The 5578-nt window shown below is 41.3% G+C and overlaps 1 long non-coding RNA gene across 1 annotated transcript; it reads right to left on the bottom strand.

The window, feature by feature from the left end:
• Window positions 1-1383: 1383 nt before the first annotated feature.
• On the bottom strand, window positions 1384-2560 carry LOC149972326 (uncharacterized). Its single transcript, XR_016491258.1, has 2 exons — window positions 2119-2560; window positions 1384-1750 (listed from the first exon to the last, which is right to left on the bottom strand). It is a non-coding gene; the product is annotated as an uncharacterized LOC149972326 (long non-coding RNA).
• Window positions 2561-5578: the final 3018 nt, after the last annotated feature.

Here is a 5578-nt window from a genome sequence, read left to right as displayed (position 1 = left end):
TTAAAACCCATTTTCTAATACAGGCCATTTGGTGTTATTGTCTGTAGGTTCTGGATCCACTCCCGTGCTGCCCACAGGTCCAGAGGCCCACAGGTCCAGCCTATATGTGACTGTAACCCTGATATGGTAAGGTGAGTGATGGGGTGCTCCTGGAAGTGGGTTATGAGTAAATTGTAGGTTGATGTGGGCACTTGGCCAATGCAAGTTCAAAACAGACAGTGTGACCCAATTAAAGGCACTTCCGGTTGGCACAGGAAGCTATACGTAAACACATATCTTGCTTGGGGTATTCTCTTACAGAATCCTGAGTTTAAAGTCTTTATGTTAAAAATTGACTGATCTAGACAGGGTTGAATGCAGTCATTTTCACATTTGCAGGTTATGTACATCAAAATACCTTTTGGGTGAATTTAACCACTTCCGGATGCTCCAGGATGCTTAGATTCGACACAGGTAGACCTCATAGTGGTCTGATGGACTGTCATAGAAGACAGGTTCATAAGGCATTCATAACCCACATAGGCTTCAGGTTGAATTTAGAGGTGCAGGCAATGTATTCCTATGGGGAGAGAAGTCAATGCAAACTGTTTGAAGTAAACACCTTCTTTTAACTGCTAAGGGTTAATGCCACACGGCCAAGGTTAGGCTTGCACGGATCGGGAGGACCTCAGGAACGTACCTGAGGTCGAATTGTGCTTCTCACCCTAGCAGTTCTCTCACTGTCACCCAAAACAAATGACATTTTGGGCCTACTTTTCTCATGGTCGCTGCGCTCAGACCGAGCGAGCTACGGGATATCTCGTTGAACTCTGCACGGCCTAGAGATTATGTTTATGCCCTTGCCTGCTCTCTGTGTCTTTCAGCACCACACCTTTTCACTCCATCCTTGCTGTGTGTGTGTGTGTGTGTGTGTGTGTGAGAGCTTTTCTTTGACATCTGCTGGCGGAAATTACTGATTTACAGTTTAGGAGGGTTACCTAGTCACACATGTGAAGTTTTGGAAAGATGTGACTTTTTTAACCCTTCAAAACAGACAGTGTGACCCAATTAAAGGCACTTCCGGTTGGCACAGGAAGCTATAAGTAAACACATGTCTTTATTGACATAGCCACTTACAGAATCCTGAGTTTTAAGTCTTTAAGTTAAGAATTGACTGATCTACACAGGTTTGAATACAGTGATTTTCATAATGACAGGTTATGTGTTTCAAAACACTTTTAGGGTGAGCTAGCTTGATAGTTAACGTTTGCTTTAGTTTGCGCGCCAGCTCTGCAAATTCAGCAGGTGTGTGTGAAGGCTTCCAACAAAACTAATGACCTGCAGTGGATCAAACCATTGTGAGGCAAAGGGCGGGAGTCGCAATCTTTTGAAACTTAAAAACGCGCTATTAACCTTTCTGATCTCCCCATCCCGGATCCGGGTTCGTGAATACAGACTCAAGCTCATTACCATAACGCAACGTTAACTATTCATGAAAATCGCAAATGAAATGAAATAAATATGCTAGCTCTCAAGCTTAGCCTTTTGTTAACAACACTGTCATCTCAGATTTTCAAAATATGCTTCTCAACCATTGCAAAACAAGCATTTGTGTAACAGTATTGATGGCTAACGTAGCATTTAGCATTAGCATTCAGCTGGCAACATTTACACAAAAAAACAGAAAAGCATTCAAAAAAATCATTTACCTTTGAAGAACTTCAGATGTTTTCAATGAGGAGACTCTCAGATAGCAAATGTTCAGTTTTTCCTGAAAGATTATTTGTTTAGGACAAATCGCTCCGTTTTCTGCGTCACGTTTAGCTATGAAAAAACCCCTGTATCCAGGATTGTGTAAATCTATCAGCAAGCTCATTAGCATAACACAACGTTAACTATTTATGAAAATCGCAAATGAAATGAAATAAATATGCCATCTCTCAAGCTTAGCCTTTTGTAAACAACACTGTCATCTCAGATTTTCAAAATATGCTTCTCAACCATAGGAAAACAATAATTTGTGTAAAAGTAGCTAGCTAGAGTTAGCATTTCGCGTTAGCATTTAGCGTTAGCATTAGCGTTAGCATCCAGCACGCAACATTAACAAAAACATAAAAGCCTTCAAATAAAATCATTTACCTTTGAAGAACTTCTGATGTTTTCAATGAGGATACTCTCAGTTAGATAGCAGATGCTCAGTTTTTCCAAAAAGATTCCTTGTGTATTAGAAAAAAATCCATAAATTCAGTCCTCAAAACGCAAACTTTTTTCCAAATTAACTCCATAATATCGACTGAAAACATGGCAAACGTTGTTTAGAATCAATCATCAAGGTGTTTTTCACATATCTCTTCATTGATACATCGTTCTTGGACACATGCTTTCTCCCCTGAATCAAATGGTAAAGTAGAAGCAGCTGGCAATTGCGCACCGAATTCGACGCAGGACACCAGGCGGACACTTGGAAAATGTAGTCTCTTATGGTCAATCTTCCAATGATATGCCTACAAATACGTCACAATGCTGCTAAGACCTTGGGCGAACGACAGAAAGTGTAGGCTCATTCGTTGCGCAATCACAGCCATATAAGGAGAGAATGGAAAACAGAGCTTCAGAAATTCTGCTAATTCCTGGGTGATGCATCATCTTGGTTTCGCCTGTAGAATGAGTTCTGGGGCACTTACAGACAAAATCTTTGCAGATTCTGAAACTTCAGTGTTTTCTTTCCAAAACTGTCAAGAATATGCATAGTCGAGCATCTTTTCGTGACAAAATATCGCGCTTAAAACAGGAACGTTTTTTATCCAAAAATGAAATAGCGCCCCTAGAGCTCTAACAGGTTAAGTGTCTATAATCAGCATAAGTGCTTTCATTGCGTTCATTGATGGGGTGATCCTGGAAATGAGTCACTAGTTCTGTGTGTAAATGGGCCCGTTTGATATTGTATAGAATGCTGTTTAAGTCTATTTTCTATTGTATACTGGGTTTCCCCAATGTAGTGTTTTTTGCTAAATGTGCAAGTGATTATATACATATATGACATTTGGAGTGTAGAGTGAAATGAAAGACAACCCCCCCTCTCCAAAAGTTGGGTCTGTGCTGTTGTGAGTTGAAAAGACTTGGATAAATTCATGATGAGAGGGGGTCAACTACCCCCTCTGCTGGGTAATCTAAGAAAGCAACTGGGGGAGGAAAGGGGGGAGGGTTGGGGGGAAAAGAGTACAGGGGGTTGGGGGGAAAAGAAGGGTGTGGTGTGGGTCCAAATTGTGGGTAGAGCCTATTCTAAATTTAGCTGCTCACACCAATTCTTAAAAATGAGGTCTGCTGTGGTTGTTGTTCAGTGTATCAGGTCTGTTGTGTGGAATTCATCATGTGGTATCTCCAAGAGAAATGGGCCATGTGTGGTGATGTAACCGTTAATGACTTTGAGGTTCCGTTTTCGATCTGGTGAAAGGAGGTGTGAGTGGTTAATAATGGGGATGTAAATAATTGCATTAGGGAAAAAGTGACTCTTGCTTCCTTGTGCATTGATGCATTCTGTTTGATGTTTTGTATGGGTCATTATCCATATTGTTTATGCCCACCGAGAGAACCACTATGCATGCTGGTGTCTAAATGAACCTCTGTTTTCTCCAGGACCTTTTTGAAATGGTAAAATGTTGCTCCAGGGTAACTCTCCACTTGTATGGGTTATGGGTTATGAAATGGAGGGATTCTATTAACATTTGAGTCTCCCAAGACTAGTATTGGTTTATTTCCCTTAAAATTCCAATCTGCCACCTTGCCATTTGGTGTAATACTTAAAGGCCCGTAGATGTCCTCCTAGGATCATAAATTAAACTGAGGTAAGCTCCAAGTTGCCTCTTTTTCTGGGTGGCAGTGCAGAAGTCGATGTGGTGAGAGATTCATTCAACCATAGTGTTGTTAAATATGAACATAAACGCCATATTGTGCATTTAAATGGTTTCATTGTTTTGTTAAAGGAAAGGAAAAACCTAAAAGAGGAAGTGCCAAACTAAAACCAAACAAACCATAAATATATAGAGTAGAAATAAATTATGAATAAAACCATGTTCTTCTCCATCCATTTTCCTGTCTGTTAAAACCCATTTTCTAATACAGGCCATTTGGTGTTATTGTCTGTAGGTTCTGGATCCACTCCCGTGCTGCCCACAGGTCCAGAGGCCCACAGGTCCAGCCTATATGTGACTGTAACCCTGATATGGTAAGGTGAGTGATGGGGTGCTCCTGGAAGTGGGTTATGAGTAAATTGTAGGTTGATGTGGGCACTTGGCCAATGCAAGTTCAAAACAGACAGTGTGACCCAATTAAAGGCACTTCCGGTTGGCACAGGAAGCTATACGTAAACACATATCTTGCTTGGGGTATTCTCTTACAGAATCCTGAGTTTAAAGTCTTTATGTTAAAAATTGACTGATCTAGACAGGGTTGAATGCAGTCATTTTCACATTTGCAGGTTATGTACATCAAAATACCTTTTGGGTGAATTTAACCACTTCCGGATGCTCCAGGATGCTTAGATTCGACACAGGTAGACCTCATAGTGGTCTGATGGACTGTCATAGAAGACAGGTTCATAAGGCATTCATAACCCACATAGGCTTCAGGTTGAATTTAGAGGTGCAGGCAATGTATTCCTATGGGGAGAGAAGTCAATGCAAACTGTTTGAAGTAAACACCTTCTTTTAACTGCTAAGGGTTAATGCCACACGGCCAAGGTTAGGCTTGCACGGATCGGGAGGACCTCAGGAACGTACCTGAGGTCGAATTGTGCTTCTCACCCTAGCAGTTCTCTCACTGTCACCCAAAACAAATGACATTTTGGGCCTACTTTTCTCATGGTCGCTGCGCTCAGACCGAGCGAGCTACGGGATATCTCGTTGAACTCTGCACGGCCTAGAGATTATGTTTATGCCCTTGCCTGCTCTCTGTGTCTTTCAGCACCACACCTTTTCACTCCATCCTTGCTGTGTGTGTGTGTGAGAGCTTTTCTTTGACATCTGCTGGCGGAAATTACTGATTTACAGTTTAGGAGGGTTACCTAGTCACACATGTGAAGTTTTGGAAAGATGTGACTTTTTTAACCCTTCAAAACAGACAGTGTGACCCAATTAAAGGCACTTCCGGTTGGCACAGGAAGCTATAAGTAAACACATGTCTTTATTGACATAGCCACTTACAGAATCCTGAGTTTTAAGTCTTTAAGTTAAGAATTGACTGATCTACACAGGTTTGAATACAGTGATTTTCATAATGACAGGTTATGTGTTTCAAAACACTTTTAGGGTGAGCTAGCTTGATAGTTAACGTTTGCTTTAGTTTGCGCGCCAGCTCTGCAAATTCAGCAGGTGTGTGTGAAGGCTTCCAACAAAACTAATGACCTGCAGTGGATCAAACCATTGTGAGGCAAAGGGCGGGAGTCGCAATCTTTTGAAACTTAAAAACGCGCTATTAACCTTTCTGATCTCCCCATCCCGGATCCGGGTTCGTGAATACAGACTCAAGCTCATTACCATAACGCAACGTTAACTATTCATGAAAATCGCAAATGAAATGAAATAAATATGCTAGCTCTCAA

Source organism: Oncorhynchus mykiss, chromosome 24 (assembly GCF_057628025.1).
Source record: "Oncorhynchus mykiss isolate SJ-2025 chromosome 24, ASM5762802v1, whole genome shotgun sequence".
NCBI classification, from domain to species: Eukaryota; Metazoa; Chordata; class Actinopteri; order Salmoniformes; family Salmonidae; genus Oncorhynchus; species Oncorhynchus mykiss.
This window is presented reverse-complemented; position numbering and strand designations above follow the sequence as displayed.